The sequence below is a fragment of the Phyllostomus discolor genome, chromosome 2, assembly GCF_004126475.2.
Source record: "Phyllostomus discolor isolate MPI-MPIP mPhyDis1 chromosome 2, mPhyDis1.pri.v3, whole genome shotgun sequence".
Classification (NCBI taxonomy): Eukaryota; Metazoa; Chordata; class Mammalia; order Chiroptera; family Phyllostomidae; genus Phyllostomus; species Phyllostomus discolor.
This window is the reverse complement of record NC_040904.2, coordinates 132,907,287-132,924,510: the sequence shown is the minus strand read 5'-3', so window position 1 is coordinate 132,924,510 and position 17,224 is coordinate 132,907,287. Positions and strand designations below refer to the sequence as shown.

The following is a 17,224-nucleotide window of genomic DNA, read 5'->3' as shown; positions in this document are numbered from 1 at the left end:
TTAAACAAGAAAAGGAAACGTAAATGACAAAAGGATATATATATATATATATATATATACACACACACACATTTATATACATACATATTTGGAGGACACTTAATTTTTAAGAAATTTGCTATCTGGGGGGACTTTGTGTTGAGTGAGTGAGTGAGAGTTCAGGGTAATGGATTGTCCTGAGTCTAGCAATGTATATATATTGTTTATATTGCTTAAAGTTTCACAATCAATAGAAATAAAGGTTTTGTTTTCTTTAAAGAGTAATTGAACTTTGAACAGGGGCAATAGCAACCATCATAAAGAATTCTTCAAACGGGCAAATAAAACTTGAGGCAGGTATTCACGTGAATCATTCACCACTTGCCAAATTACTTTTTCTAGGAAGGCTTGAGATCAATAAGTTGAAGTAATATAGTGATAATTTTTTTTGGAGAAGAATCTTACTTCTTGTTTGCTTTAAAAAGAGAAAGATTTTATTTTTCTATACAATTGGAGTCAATGGTTTATAGTAACCGTTCCAGCTTAAACTTACATTTCTTGAGTAGAAAAAAAACTTGGCTTTCTTAGATATCATTGGTTTAAAATTAACCAGACAAGATTGTGTAATCATTGGAATCTTGTTATGATGGAAAAAGAAATATAAATAAGGTATTCAAGATTTAAAACATCCACTAGCTTCTGAAGACTCAGTTGTGCTTAATAAATATAAAAATCTTTGGTATATACTAAAAAATAAAAATACTGTCACTAATCACTTGTATTTATTTTGATAATATCATCATCATGTTGAAAAATATTAAGTACCATTTTGAAGAGCTTAAACACTAATATCTGGCAAATATTTGACTAAGGGGTTTATTTATTTTTTTTAATAATGAGGTTTCCTGAGGGGAAGGGGAGGGAATTTCAGGGGAAAAGGGGAAGGGTTTGCAGGAACAAGTATAAGGACATGTGGACAATAAAGAGGGGGGTAAAAATGGGAGGGAGGTGGGGAGGGCTCAAGGGTGGGCTGGTATGGGAGTTAAAGGTAGAAAACTGTAGTTGAACAACAATTAAAATTTAAAAAATGAAAAAAAAATGGTGAGGTTTCCTTTCCATGACTCTGGAAAGAAAAATTTTTTTTTTCCTTTTCTTTTCTTCTTCCTTTTTTTCTCTTTTCCTTCTTTCCTTCATTATTTTCCTCTTCTTTCTTTCCTCTTGTTTACATCTTTTGGAAATAAATGACATGCTATTGCTTTATTTATGGTCAAGTTTAAGTATACCTGTTTCCTCAAATATGTCCAAAGCCTGGAAAAAAAAAACAAAAGACAATGTTTTTTATTATAATTATGCAAGTAACATTGTAAAATGCAGAGTCAATAGTTAAAAATCCAAAAGTGTATTTTTTTCCAAGGGAAAGAATAAATATCAGGAAAATAGTGTACTTAGAGTAAGAGGACCATGCAATTATCTGCATGAAACTTGGCCAAAAATATTTTATTCAGTGATTGTAATTTATTTGCAAAAAAATTGATCTTCTATAAAAGGACAAAGAAAATATGTCTCTCAAGGCTTAAAAAATAATAACCCTTTTGCCATACTTTGCTTTGCGTTATAGTTACATACATATTTTTCAGCACAAATAAATTGTGTGTGTTTGTGTGTGTGTGCGCTTTACCTTTGAAACAACTTTATTGATGTCTAATTGGATAGAATAAAAAATAACAGATTCCTCACTCTCAAATTTTCCTTTTGTCCCTTCACCGTCCTTCCTTGTACCCCTTCCTGGGCAACCACTGATTTGTGGTCACTACACATTAGTTTGCATTTCCTAGATTTTTATATAAATGCCCATATGACTCCTTTATATCTGGCTTCTTTCACTCAGCGTAATTGTTTTGAGCTTTATTCATGTTGTAGCATGAACCAATAGTTCATTCTTTTTTATTCTGAATAGTATTCCATTGTGTGGATATACAACATGTCCATGAATAATGTCCTTTCGTTCAACTTTGTTTACTTATAATGTTGATGAGATGTCATAGTATCTTAACTATTGTCCTGGATGGGAACTTTGGCTTTGCCTTATCACAAGCAGGGCCTCAGCAGGGGGAAGGCACTATACATGTCAAACCAGAGGGGCTTCTCCTTCAGTACCCCAGCCCAAATCAGGCCCCAAGTCTGAGAGAAAATGCTGCTCACAGTTTCCAGCAGGCTCCCCACAATTGCTGGAGCTTCTCATTAATTTTTAGTGTAATAAAATACCCAGTAGTGTTCACACACACACACACAGAAAAAGTTAGCCTATGGTAAAACTGGTTGTGTTATGTTGTTTCACTTAAAGTCATGAGATGTACTGTACCATAACTGGTTATCAGTTCACCTGTCAAGAGACATTTAAGTTATTTCCAAGTTTTGGCTATTACCAACCAACTGCTATAAACATCCATATACAATTAAATGTATGGACATATGCCTTCATTTCTTATGAGTAAGTTCCTAGGGGTGGAATGGTTGGGTCACATCATGGGTGTCTATATACCATTTTATGTTCCCACCACCAGTTATTCCACATCCTTGCCAATACTTGGCGTGGTCAGTCTTTTAAATTTTAGTCATTCTTATAGGTTTGTAGTGATACTGTAGTTTTAATTTGCATCTTTCTGTTGACTAATGGTCCATGTTCATATTTGTCTTCCACATCTTGGGTGTTGCTGGTTGAAAGCTTCTGTCCATTTTTTCCAGGTTTTCTTTCATTGACTTTTGAGAGTTCTTTATATACTCTGGATACAAGCCCTTTTCAACTGTATCTTTATAAATGCTTTCTCCAAGTCTTTGGCTTGTCTTTTCATTCACGTAAATGTCTTTCAAAGAGAGAAACTCTTAATTTTTATAATATTTTTTACGTTCTTTTTGAATTACACTTCAGTGTCATACCTAAGAATTCTTTTCCTAACTCGAGGTCCCAACATTTCTTCCTGTTTTCTCCTAAAAGTATAATTAGTTTTAAGTTTACATTTAGATCTATGATCCATTTTGTGCTATTTTTTAAAGTACATTGCAAAATATGGAACAAATTTAGATTTTTACACATGGATATCCAGTTGTTTAAGCAGCATTTGTTGAAAAGACTATCTTTTCTCCACTGAATTGCCTTTGAACCTTTTTTTGAAAATCAAATGACCAATGGTGTCTATTGATTTCTAGGCCACATTTTGTTCCACTGATCTATGTGTCTGTCCTTTCACTGATACCCTACTGTCTTCATCACCATGGCTTCTTAGTAAGTCTTGAAATCAGTGAAATCAATGTGAATCCTTCAATTTTGATCTTTTTTCAAAGTTGTTTTGACTATTCTAGTTACTTTGTACTACCATATTAATTTTGGAATCAGCCTATCAATTGTTTTTTTAAACCCCCTTGGATTTTAATTAGGATTACAACAAACCTATAGATCAGTTTGAAGAGAACTGACAAGTTACCAATTACAATGGTTAATTTTCTGTGTCAGCTTGAGTAGGCTGTGGTGCCTCACTGGTTAGTCAAACATTAGTTTGGATGCTGCTGTGAAGGCATTTTTAGATGTGATTAACACTCAACAGTTGACTTTGAGTAAAACAGATGAGCCTCCATAACATGGGTGGGCTTCACCCAATCAGCTGAAGAGAAAAGACTGAGGTTCCATGAGGAGAAAAGAACTGCCTCAGATTGCCTTCTGACTGCTGCATCAACTCTTGCTAGAATTTCTAGTCTGTTGAATTCTCCTGTGGGTTTCAGACTTTTCAGGCCCCACAACTTCTCTCTATAAATACACATCAAATTGATTCTGTTTCTCAGGAGAAACTTGACTAAAACACTGATAGTGAGTCTTCTGATCCATGTTCATGGCTGGAGAAACGGGCCAATGTGAAGGGGGTGGTAGCACCTTGTTTGGTTGCCCCTGAAGTCTGGTGACCCATGGCGGTGCGCTTTACTTCCACATCAGGGAGACAGAGAAGTGCTTTGAAGAGAACCTTCCAGATAAAACCATGGTTATAGAAAACTACCAGATGCAGCTGTAGGACAATCAGCAGGAGGAGTATCAGCCAGCCATCCCAGGGATTGGCATGTTCATGGAGGTGAAAGAGAAAGAAGGCAAGGTCATTCTGGCCAATCAGTATGGCTCTGAAGACAGGTTCACTTTCATGTCCTATACCCCTGGCAACCATCAGATCTGTCTTTACTATAATTCCACCAAGTTCTCCCTTTTTGCTGAAGGCATGTTGGGAGTTCATCTGGATACTCAGGTGGGTGAACATGCCAATAACTAAGCAGAAATTTCTGGCAGGGGAGATAACATGACCAGGAAGTTGGCCCTCCCAGGGCAAGACTCATCCACCACACTCAGGACATGCTGACCCCATGACCTCTCGAAACGTGGGACACTCCACTGCATAGTTTGTGGTAGTGGGGGACTTTTATGCTGGGGCCTCTACACCATTGTAAGTCACATGTGCAGCTCACCAGACTTCCACCCGACGGGGTGGACTCCACTACTCTGTGCCACCCAGTGCATCTTCGGGTCAGTCCAATTAAATTATGATCTTTATTAGGGAAGGTATCATCCATTATTCAATTAATATTTATTGTGTACCTGCCTTATGAAAAATTGTGTTAAGTCTTGGTGATGAAAGAACACAAGAAACAAAGTCTCTGTCCTTATAGAACTTGAAAAAACAAATTGAGAGGGAAGACAATTAAGGGTAATATGATGAATGCTATGATAGCAGAATACACATAGTAATTCAGAAGCCCAGAGAGTTAAATGCCCACCCCAATCTCATAGAAGCAAGGAGAGGAAGAGAGGGAGAACTCCTCTGGCAAATTTTATCAGAACATTAAGTTAACTGGGGCAAAAAATATTCATCATAGTTTATCCAGTTATCCTAAAATAACACATTAAATCTCTATATATGGTGATATGTTTTATAGTGTCTTTACCTACAATGTCATATTTCAAATAAATTGTGTTGAACATAGAGAAGCCAAATATTTATTTGGTCTATTTCCTTTAGCATTCTTATCAGTGCATAAATTTGTGTGTGCATGTTTAATGTGTAAGTTTTTGATTATCTGTGAAATAAATTCAGAACATACAAGCCACAGGGAATCACATGAACTTTTTGGTTTTATTTATGGGGCTCAATTCTTGCAGACAGTGTGTGCAAATAATGCATTCAAGTTAAGTTCTTATCAAGAGTGGAGGTGATTATCTATGGTGGGATAGAAGAAAGTGTATGATCACGATACATTTCTTGGATCAACTCCTTGAAGGCAGTCATAGTATTTTATGTTCCTTTAGTATCTATCCCCATAGTATTTAGCACAACACTGATTGTATTAATGAATACTTATTGATGATTGATCAATATCTCACCTTATAGGTTTGGAGGATATATTTCAATTTATTTTATACCCTGTCATTTAACCTATGCTCCTTCATTTTGATATTAATATGACATTAATGATTTAACTCTACTAGGCTACTGTCCTCCCTCCCTTCTTTTACTATATGTAGCTTCTTCAAGTTCTATGACAACAGAGTATAGAGATTGCAGTATGTCCAAATTATAAGAGATTTTGTAAGTACCTTCTGGGATGGTGGGATTATGATCTGTGTAGCTCTAAAATTAGCTCAAGGAAGGACATGTAATGAAGCCTTAGAAACTACACATTCTTCAATTGCAACACACTCTAGGCTCTTGTTTCAGTAACTCTCAGCCCCCATCACCACAACAGGTATTAACAGGGGAGATGGGAGGAGCAAATCACCAATATGACATTTACCCTCAGTTCTAGAAACACTCATCTTTTTATGAAATTCTCCAGTTCTTACAAAATATTGTAAAATGCATTTTCTTGAGCATTGCTGGGATTCCAAGTAGCTTGGGGCTTTCTTCAACCTCTTAGCACCAAAGACTTTGTTTTACTTTCCCTTCGGAAACAGTACAATGAGATTGTACAAATGCCAATCTATGTGAACCCTGTATGTCAAGGTTAGTGGAAATTTGATGGCTGTTTTAAGATAATAGAAAATGTGGGTAATTGCTTATGTGGTAAATATAATAAATAAGAAAGTTCCAGGATTATAGACAATCGAAAGGCAGGCTGGTGTGGTAGAAGAGAAAATAAAGAATATTAACACAATTAGATTTGAAAATCCTTGCCAATTAAGTGTTGAATCCAGAATTGCTTTTCTTAATCCTAGTTATTTTCTACAACATTACTTTTAACCATCCCAGTCTGATCCCCATTTATAGATCATCCTATAAATGAGGTGGCTATTTTTTTAGAATTTATAAGAAAAATATTAATGGCATTCAGGATTCCTTATAGGGCTTTCTCATTCTAATATAAACTTCAAAACCTCTTCTTCGTCTAGCAATTGCAATTTATACCAACTGTGAACATTTTTTTAAACTATTTCTTTTTTTTTAAAAATTTTTATTTTATTTTTAGAGAGGGAATGGAGGCAGGGAGAGAGAGAGAGAGAGAGAGAGAGAGAGGGAGAAACATCAATGTGTGGTTGCTGGGAGTCATGGCCTGCAACCCAGGAATGTACCCTGGCTGGGAATCGAACCTGGGACACTTTGGTTCCCAGCCTGCGCTCAATCCACTGAGCTACGCCAGCCAGGGCCCAACTGTGAACATTTTACTAAACAGATTTTCATTGAATGATTTGGCTTTCGTAACAAAAATACACTAGTGTGCCTCTTTCCTGGTCTCTTGCATCATGGTTCTGCAGAGCTGATTTGAAGACTACTGTCGAGCTGACTTCAGAGGAACAAAGAGAAAGACAAAAAGCTGGTGTAAAGCCTGCTATTGATGATGAGAAGAGCCTGAATGAAAAAGTAGCACACTGATATCCAGCCTTTTCTGGAAGCTAGTGAGTGAATTCCTTTAATAGGACAAAGTCTTGCTTGGAGCCACCTGTTTGCAAAGATCTTTTCCTTGCTCTTTAGCTTGTCAGGTTTCCTGAGGCCAGCCAGGGTTCAGGAGGTACGACAAACCCATTTGTAATGCTCAGGCAATCTCTGGTCACAGGTGACAGATCATGCAAGAAACAGGAAATACATAAAATATGCTCCTTCAAATTATTTTAAAGTATTTGTCAGTTCATTCATTCATTCTCACTTTATGGAAAAATAAAAGAACAAACAAGAAAAGAAACCACAGCTCAACTACATATAGGTTTCTATAGAATCCACATTCTTCATTTTCCCCAAAAGAGAAATGTCTCTTATATTACATATCATTTGATCCACTGAAACAAAGGTAGCTGCTCATTTATTTCAGTTCCTGCCCCTTCCCAACTTGGTTTAAAGAAGAAAAATACCTTTGTCCCCTTTGAACTAAAGTAAGGCAGGCACAAGTCTGACATGAAATAACTTCTGCAAAAGGACTGATTAAATCATTTTTTTCAAGATGAAAAGAATCTTTAAAAACAAACTGAGGTTTTATATCTGTAGGTATTAAATTCTCCCCTTGAATTTGCTTTGGTTCAATGTAGCATTTGTGTGACTTATTACATCTTTCATGCAGCAGATCTAAAAACCTTTGTGAAGTGGAAGATGATGGCATAGTGTGCTATAGGTTTTAAAGATCCTGTTTTTTTAAGCCGGCAAGCAGCCCTTTGCAGACAGAAGCTCCGTGAGGATGTAAAGTCTCTTTTTCTGGCTGCAGTTTAATTCTCTGTTCACTTTAGAAATTGCTTCTTACAAATAAAGTGTTCTGTGGCTATTTTTCTTTCTCTGTTAGGTGCAAAGTAGAAGCTGCCAAATTTAAGGGTAAATAAGAACCACCTGGTGTTTTTTGCTAAACTGTTGATTTCTGGGATCCTCAGCCAATATATTGATTTAGTTGTAGACTGAGGGTGGGACCCAGGAATCTACTTTGTAATTGAGCGTTCAGTTGACTCTGCTGCAGAAGGTCTTTCAGAGAGACACTGGCCTAAGCTAATTCTGGAAAAAAAAAAAAAAACCCAGACATGAGGACATTCAATAGCTTTCTTTGCAAGATATTTTCTATTTCTGATGAGTTCTTTTTTATTCCAAATGTCACAAGCAGAACACTAAATCATTTTTAAAAATAAGAAAAATAGATTTAAATGAAAGTATGATTACCTTGTCTTCCAACGGGAACTATGAATACTATATGCAAAAACAAGTAACGGGAAAGCAAATTAATCCACTGGCTTGATTATAAAGCAATACAGAGATTTAATAAAACCTGATTGTGTAGCATGAAATCCAATTCTTAAAAGGTATCTTGGTGAAGATAAACATATAGATTATAGTGTAGATTAGTTTAATAAGTAAGATTCTGTCGTATGTCCCAACTTGTCGGCTGTCAATCCAGCATATACTACCTGCAAAGATGGCAAATTGCCCAATAATCTAGCATTGTTGACATGCTCTCCAAGAAACCTAACACAGACCTAGATCCTCTCCTATTTCAGTTCAGTTCAGTTCAGGGTTGTTGAAGGGGCAGGCAACACCTGGAGATCAGGCACACCTGGAGACTCTTCAGTGAAACCCAGGAATGGGAAGGAGAGTAGAAAACATCCCAAGTATTCTGGTGGACCACACAATGCTGCTGCTCAGACCTGATTTGCCGGCTGTCAATAACATTGCCAGCTTGAGGAATTGGCAGCCTGTCTACAACACCTGGAGAAATGGTGTATGTATGCCCATTATAGGGGTTACACAGACCCCTAGAGAAGTTAATTTGGATTTACATATGCTTAGCTGGTTTTTAGTGTCAAAAAATTCTCAGGAATTTTCAACCCTGTGGAATCTAATACTGTTAAAAAATTAACTCTTTATCTTTCAATCAATTGTAACTGCAGTGTTAAAATTAGTGGCAGTACAGCGACGTGACCAGGAAAGTAGGTTCTGGATCCAGAATGCCTAGAGTGATAGACTGGCCCCACCAGTTTCTACCTGTTAGCCACTGAGCATATTAATGCGACATTCTGTGCCTCAACCTTATGAAAGTATAAAATGGAGGCAGGAAATATATCTATGTTACAAAGTATTACAGAATTCTTAGGAGGGTTAAATTAATTAACATGCATGAAACACTCAGTAGAGTGCTCAACATGGAACAGGTGCTCAGTAAATGTTAGCTTTATGATTGTTGTTGCTGGGATTAGTAGAAAAAAAATAGGTGGAAATGTGTCATTCTTAATTTGAAAATGTTTTCAACTCTATTGCAATACACTTTGCATACAATAAAATGCACTTTTTAAGTGTACAGTTCAGTAAGTTTTGACAAGTGTATATACTTGAGTAATTGATATTCCAGTTAATATATAGATTATCTCCATTATCCTATTAATCTCCCTAATGTGCAGTCTTTCACCCCCACCAAACCTCAGGAAACAGTCTGATTTCTCAAACCATACTTTTATTTTGTATGTTTTAGAATTTCATATAAATGAAATCATATAAAATGTAGTCTTCCATGTCTGGCTTTTCTCACTTCACATGATGGTTTTGAAATTCATCTTTGTTGTATATATCATTAATTTGCTCCTTTCAATTAGTATTTAATTTTCTTGACATAGTATAATTAGTTGGTCTAATCACTTACTAATGAATATACAGAATAACATAAATCATTTGGTGTTTTGCTACTAGGAATAAAACTGTTCATTCTTGTACATCTCTTTTTGTGAATATGTTTTCAGTTATTTTGGGTAATTGCCTAGAAAGGGTGTTTTGGGGACATGTGGTATGCATATGTTTAAATTTACAAGAAACTCAAGCCCTGGCTGGCGTAGCTCAGTAGATTGAGTGCAGGATGTGAACCAAAGTGTTACAGGTTCGATTCCCAGTCAGGGTACGTGCCTGAGTTGTAGGCCATGGCCCCCAGCAACCACACATTGATGTTTCTCTCTTTCTCTCTCTCTGTCCCTCCCTTCCCTCTCTAAAAATAAATAAATAAAATCTTTAAAAAAAAGAAACTCAAAGTGTTTTCAAAAGTAGCTATTGTACTTAATACTCAAATACACAAATAATGAAATACATTTATTCCACATCCTCAACAATTGGCCATTATACTTAGTGTGAAGTGATATCTTATGTTTTTAATTTGCAGTTTCCTAAAATTAATGATGGATATCTTCTCACATATGTTTTGGAAATTTCTATGTTTTTTTTTCTTAAGTATCTATTAAACACTTTGGCATATTTTTAAATTGGTTTATATTTTTATTATTGAGTTGGAGGAGTTCTTTATTTAATCAGAATATATAAAGTGAATGTCACAGCCTATGTCATATATATATATATATATATATATACACACACATATATATAATTGATTATGCTATTATAGTTGTACCATTTTTCCCCCCTTCACTCTCCTCTGCCCTGCACACCTCCTCCCCCACCTACATTCCCCCCTTTAGTTCATGTGCATGGGTCATATATATAAGTTCTTTGGCTTCTACATTTCCTATACTATTCTTACCCTCCCCCTTTCTATTTTCTACCTACCATCTATACTACTTATTCTCTGTACCTTTTCCCCCTCTCTCCCCCTCCCACTCCCCTGTTGATAACTCTCCATGTGATCTCCATTTCTGTGGTTCTGTTCCTGTTCTAGTTGTTTGCTTAGTTTCTTTCTGTTTTTGTTTTAGGTGTGGTTGTTAATAATTGTGAGTTTGCTGTCATTTTACTATACATGTTTTTTATTTTCTTCTTCTTAAGTAAATCCCTTTAACATTTCATAGAATAATGGCTTGGTGATGATGAACTCCTTTAACTTGACCTTATCTGAGAAGTACTTTATCTGCCCTTCCATTCTAAATGAAAGCTTTGCTGGATAGAGCAATCTTGGATGTAGGTTCTTGCCTTCATGACTTGGAATACTTCTTTCCAGCCCCTTTTTGCCTGCAAGGTCTCTTTTGAGAAATCAGCTGACAGTCTGATGGGAACTCCACTGTAGGCAACTGTCTCCTTATCTCTTGCTGCTTCTAGGATTCTCTCCTTCATTTTAATCTTGAAAAGGTAATTATGATGTTCCTTGGTGTATTTCTCCTTGGGTCCAACTTCTTTGAGACTCTCTGAGCTTCTTGGACTTCCTGGAAGTCTCTTTCCTTTGCCAGATTGGGGAAGTTCTCCTTCATTATTTGTTCAAATAAGTTTTCAATTTGTTGCTCTTCGTCTTCTCCTACTGGCACCCCTATAATTTGGATGTTGGAACATTTAAAGATGTCCTGGAGGCTCCTAAGTCTCTCCTCATTTTTTTGAATTCTTGTTTCTTCATTCTTTTCTGGTTGGATGTTTCTTCTTCCTTCTGGCCCACACAGTGGATTTGAGTTCCAGATTCCTTCCCATCACTATTGGTTCCCTGTAAATTTTCTTTTATTTTACTTAGCATAACCTTTATTTTTTCATCTAGTCTGTGACCAAATTCAACAATTCTGTGAGCATCCTGATCACCATTTTTTTGAACTGTGCATCTGATAGGTTGGCTACCTCTTCATCTCTTAGTTGTATTTTTTCTGGAGCTTTGATCTGTTCTTTCATTTGGGCCATTTTTCTTGTCTCAATGCACCTGTTACATAGTAAGGGACTGAGCCTTAGGTGTTCACCAGGGTGGCGCAACCCACATTGCTGCATTGTGATGCTGTATGCGGGGAAGGGGTCTGAGAGAGAACAATGGCACTTGCTCCACTCTCTGTTGGATCTCAGTCACTTCCCCCACTATCCACAAGCAAAGTGGGCCCTTCTAGTGCTGATTGCCATGTGGGTGGGTTTGTGTACATTCTAGGACCCTGTGGGTCTCTCCAGCGAACTCTCCTGTGAGGCTGGGAGTCTCTTCTGGAACCTCAACCCCCACTGGTGTTTTCAATCAGTGGTTTGAGGCTTTATTTCCCCGAGCTGGAGCCCTGTGTTGCACAGTCTGTCTCACTCCCCAGTTGTTCCTCCTGGTTTATCTGCATGTGAATATGGGATGGCCCCCTCCACCAGCCACCACTTTGCTGGGTCCACCAGCTGCCACATTGCTGTGAGTCCTCTCCACCTGGCTGCCCATCTCTGCCCCTCCTGCCGCTCTAGATGAATGTGTTTGCTTTAACTCCTTGGTTTTCGGACTTCAATACAGTTCGATTTTCTGTCTGTTCTGGTTGTTTTTTGTTTTTAAATTGTTGTTGTCATTCTTTTGGTTGTCCAAGGAGGCACAGTATGTCTACCTGTGCCTACATCTTGGCCAGAAGTCTCAGCCTATGTCTTATTAATATCTTTTTAGAAGCACAGATTTGACTGTGATAGAGTATCATTTATTTTCATGTATGGAGAGAGATTTTTATGTCCCCCAAAAATCTTTGCCTACCCCAATGTTGTAAAGATGTTTTTCTATGTTTTCTTCAGAAGTTTTATAGTATTTGCTTTATATTTAGATCAAATTACTTTTCTGTAGATTAGAAGTTGAGTTTTTGTTTTTCATTTTTATGTATATTCAATTGTTCCAGCATAATTTACTGAAAAAATTATTTTCCCATTTAATAAACTTGCTACTTTGGTTGACCATGTAAATATTTGTCTGTTATGATACCCCATCTTCCATTCATTTTTTGTCTATCTTTACACTATTATCAGATTTTCTTGACAAATATGGCATTATAGTATACTTGAAATGAAGTAGCCTAAGTCCTTCAATTTTATTACTTTTTCAATTTTTTTAATTTCTTGAAATTTTTTGAAAACAAGTACTACTTTAAGTACTTTGCATTATCCTAGTCATAGTAGAATATGCTTGTCAATTTCTCCAAAAAAAAGCCAGCTGGAATTTTCACAAATATTGCATTCTATTTATACATTCATTTAAGAATAATTGACACAGTAACAGCATTCTCTTCCAAACTATGAACATAGTATAATGCTCCATGTATTTAGGTCTTCTTTAAATTATCCCAGCAATAATTTATAGTTCCAATATAAAGAACTTAGACATCTTTTGTTTGATGAATTTCCAACTATGAATAGAGTATAATGTAAATTATGTTTTACAATAGCAACAATTATTTTGAGAGGGTTAAGTTTCCACCTACCTTTGTGGATTTTTCTATTCCTCATAAATTCTGTCCATTTTTGCCTCATTTATTTTTAAACTCTGTCACTAGATGGATACACTTTTAGAATTATGTCTTCTTGATAAGTAAATGCTATTATCACTATAAAATAACCTCAATCCTTGATGATACTTCTTACATTGAAATAATATTATCACACTGAATTTTTTAGTTTTAGGTTTTGGATGGTATGTTTATTTCCATTCTTTTCCTTTCAACTTGTGTTTGCCTTTATATTTAAAATTCATATCTTTCAAACAATATCTAATTGAGTCTTAGACCTTTAATGAATCTGAAAACTACTTAATCAGTTACTTTCTAGGTTTGTATTCCAACTCTTCTGATAGTTTTTTTTAGCTATACCCCTTGGTATTGTTTTTTAGTGATTGCTTTAGAGATTATAATACTCGTCTTTAACTTATCAACGTCTATTTGAATTAATATTATTATTTTTAAAGATTTTATTTATTTTTAGAGAGAGGGGAAGGGAAGGAGAAAGAGAGGGATAGAAACATCAATGTGTGGTTGCCTCTTACATGCCCCATACTGGGTACCTGGCCTGCAACCTAGGCATGTGTCTTAGATTAGGAATCAAACCAGAGACCCTCTGATTCACAGGCCCATGCTCAATCCACTGAGTTATGCCAGCCAGGGCATGAATTAACATTATTATGTCACACATAATATAAAAACCTCAGAATGGTATAATTCCAATTACCCTTCCTCCATTCTTTGTGATACTGTCATATTACTTTATAGGGTTTATAGTATATGTACATGTCACATATTTACTTCTACATGCATTATAGACCCCATAAGACTCCAGTATTACTTTTTACTTTAAATTGTTAATGAATTTTAAAAGAATTTTTAAAAAAGAAAAAGTAATCCTATATAGTCACCCAGACATTTACTATTTCTGTTGTTCTTCAGGGCAATGGTGCTCTTCAGTGCCCTTAAGGCAGTGGTTTTGTTCCTCAAAGACATCTGCTGCATGCAGAGAAATGCTGTTTTGCAAGGATGAGATGCTATCTTGAGTCTGGTTACTTCAAGGTAAAGCCTGAAACAGATTCCAGTTTGTGATTTATTAGAGTGCTCTCAGGAGAAAGGCTGTGATCAAAGCTAGGTGGGTGAGGGAGGAAAGCTAAGCATGACTCTGGATTCAGATGAAGACTGCTATCTACCTGATCCTGTAGGGAAGATCTGGTGTACAAATTGTGCCAGAGTGAGTTCAATACTCAGCAAGGAAGCTGATCTTTTGTATAGTGTGTTAGTCAATTATTCACTAAAGTCTACCTGCTCTGACTCCCAGGAATGGAGGAGCACATAGCCTTCAGGTCAGGTGGCTCTTGTTGGCTGAAGACTATTCTTTAGTAATGGAGCAGATGTGATTTGTTATCAGGCAAAATCTGGCCAAGGCACCAAGGTGTCCACTATAGGGTTATCCTTTAGGATTTAGTCCACCCCTTAAATCTACAGCCACTATTTATTGATATGTTTCCAATAAGTATAATTAATAGGTTCAAAAGCCAAGTGGTGAAAACAGGAGTGGCTCTATTTACTGTCTCTCCCATTAAACTATTTGGGGGAATTTATGTTTCCTGTGCACACAAGTTTAGGCTCAGTGGGCCTTGAGGTCTTGGTTGGTAGTGGGGGTGAGGTGCTTCCACCATGGGATACAGAAATATTTTTGTCTAAGTTTAGAGATACAGCTGTCATCTGGCTTTTTGAGCTCCCTGTGCCTGTATAAGACCAGGCACAGAAAGGAGATACACTGGCAGGAATAACTGATTCTGATCTTCATAAGAAGTATACTGCTATTATGTAGGAGGCCTGGGTAAAATGTGTCCAGTAGAAAAGTACATCTCTGGGGCATGTTTTGATGTCTTTGTGCCCCATTTTAATTGTATATGAGAATGTGAAGCAATCATGGCCTAATGAGACCATGATAACTATGGGTTCAGCTCCCTCAGAAATTATGGCCCAGCTCCCTGGGCCACCGCACTAGACAAGATATTTAGGCTATGGAAGTGCTATCCTAAGGTTATGGAAAGCTAGAAAATGGGTATCAGTTTTGTCTTGGAGATCAGTATTTGTTTTGCAGTACTGGGGGTTCTATTCATTCCAATAATACTTCCCTCATAGGTTTTCCCAGGAATTAAGATCATAGTACTCTGGAAATGCTGTAACTAGTTGGAGTAAACGTAATGTGAAAGTAAGTACATGAATCTGAATGATGCAAGCAGTGGGCTGTAACTGTCTCTATGGTGACTGAGAGTGTCACCTCCTCACATCTCTTTACTGAGCTGGTCTTCTGTCTCCTAGCTGATGTGAATTGGGTGCTAAAAGTTGCAGGGATGTCCAACCTTTTGGTTTCTCTGTGCCACACTGGAAGAAGGGTTGTCTTGGACCACATATTAAATACATTGTGACACATAGTCACAAAAAAATATCTCATAATGTTTTAAGTAAATTTACAATTTTGTGTCGGACCATATTCACAGCCATCCTGGGCCTTGTGCAGCCCGTGGGCTGCAGGTTGGACACCCTTGGTTCGGCTTCCTCTCTTTACTGAAGAATTGCCCCCATTGGGCTTTGACAGGAGCCACTTACTCAGAGTAAGCTGCATCAGCAGTGATTCATATATAAGTTCAAAAATCTGCTTTTTGTGCCTCAATGGAGAACAATGCTGCTGGGAAATGTGGTCCCCAATTCTCTTGAGACCAGAGGAACTGAGACTGGATCCATGCATCTGAATTACTGCCCCAGGTTCTGCTTCTGGGGCACCTGAACTAAGACAGGGTGAAAATCCACTTAACTTTCTGGCCTCTAGAGATTCTTTGATTTTTTTGCCAGCTGACTAAATACACTTTGAAAGATTAAAAAATATATATATTATTCACCAGAAATGTCAGTGTCAGTGTCTTCTCCATTCTCTCAGAAAATGGGTCAGTGTTATCTCTGTCTGCATATTATTTATTGAGCACTTACTATGTACCAGGCAGTATCCCCAAGGATTTGTGTATATTAACTTATTTAAAACCACTCATTAACCCTATATATTTGACATAAATGCTATAGTCATTTTACAAAAAAAGAAATTAAGACACAGATAATTTAACAATTCACACAATCTCACATAGCTGGTAAATGTTTGAGCTGGGATTAAATCTTGTAGTGTGGTTTCAAGACTCATAACACTCTACTGCCTCGAGGTTGGAGTTCCCCCACTACATTTTCCCACATTTGTTTTACATGGTACTTAAGAGCCTGGAGAAGTATTTGGAGAGAGGTTTTCCCATCACTCAACAGATATGTTTTATAAAACACATGTTTATGTTAAGCTATACATAGAAGGAGAAGGTCCTCTGGTTTACCTGGACTTTTTGGTATCCAAATTTTGCTCACCCAAAGGTGTTCTGTAGCCACTTTATTGTAATGAATTAGGCTTGCAGCAGTTTCAATGGCAGGAAACACTGAAGCAGACAACAAAAAAATAATAATTAGAGAGAAGATATTTGTGACATTTTCTTGCTATAAGGTTTTCTTGAATACCTATTATCTGCCAGTAATTTTCAAATATTATCTGTAAAATTTATTACAACTATTTAAGAAAGTATATTTTAGTCATTGAAGAAGTATGTGTTGAATGAATGATCAATGGATGTTAAATAACATTTTATTAGCTAACATGCCCCCCAAAAAGATTACATGGAATTTTTCTGGTAAGAAAGAAAGAGACCTAAGAACTATACAATTCAGTAACATAAAGGGAGAAAAGAGATTTTTACAAAGAAAATCAATTATATTACAATCAAACTTTCATGCTCATCATTCTCATGAAATTATTCTTTTAAAGGTCTCTTGTGAGATTTTTCTTACATTATCTAATGTTCAATTTTCAGACCTGATTGTGTTCAGCAGCATGTCATGTAGTTGATGATTTTCTCTCCCTAGAAACACTATTTTTTTAACTTGGTCTCCAGGAATACTACACTGTTGGTTAATCACCCACGTACTTGGTCACTCTTCAATTTTCTTTGTGAGATCTTCCTTGATTTCCCACTTACATGTGTTGAAGCCTCACTGGTACTCCTTCTCACCCCCTCCATATTCAACTTTTCA

General features: G+C 36.6%; 1 non-coding gene across 1 annotated transcript; it reads left to right on the top strand.

Annotated features, from left to right (window-relative positions):
* Window positions 1–4,293: 4,293 nt before the first annotated feature.
* Window positions 4,294–4,453, top strand: LOC114514305. The gene has a single exon (XR_003686024.1). It is a non-coding gene; the product is annotated as a U1 spliceosomal RNA (small nuclear RNA).
* The last annotated feature ends 12,771 nt before the right edge of the window (window positions 4,454–17,224 follow it).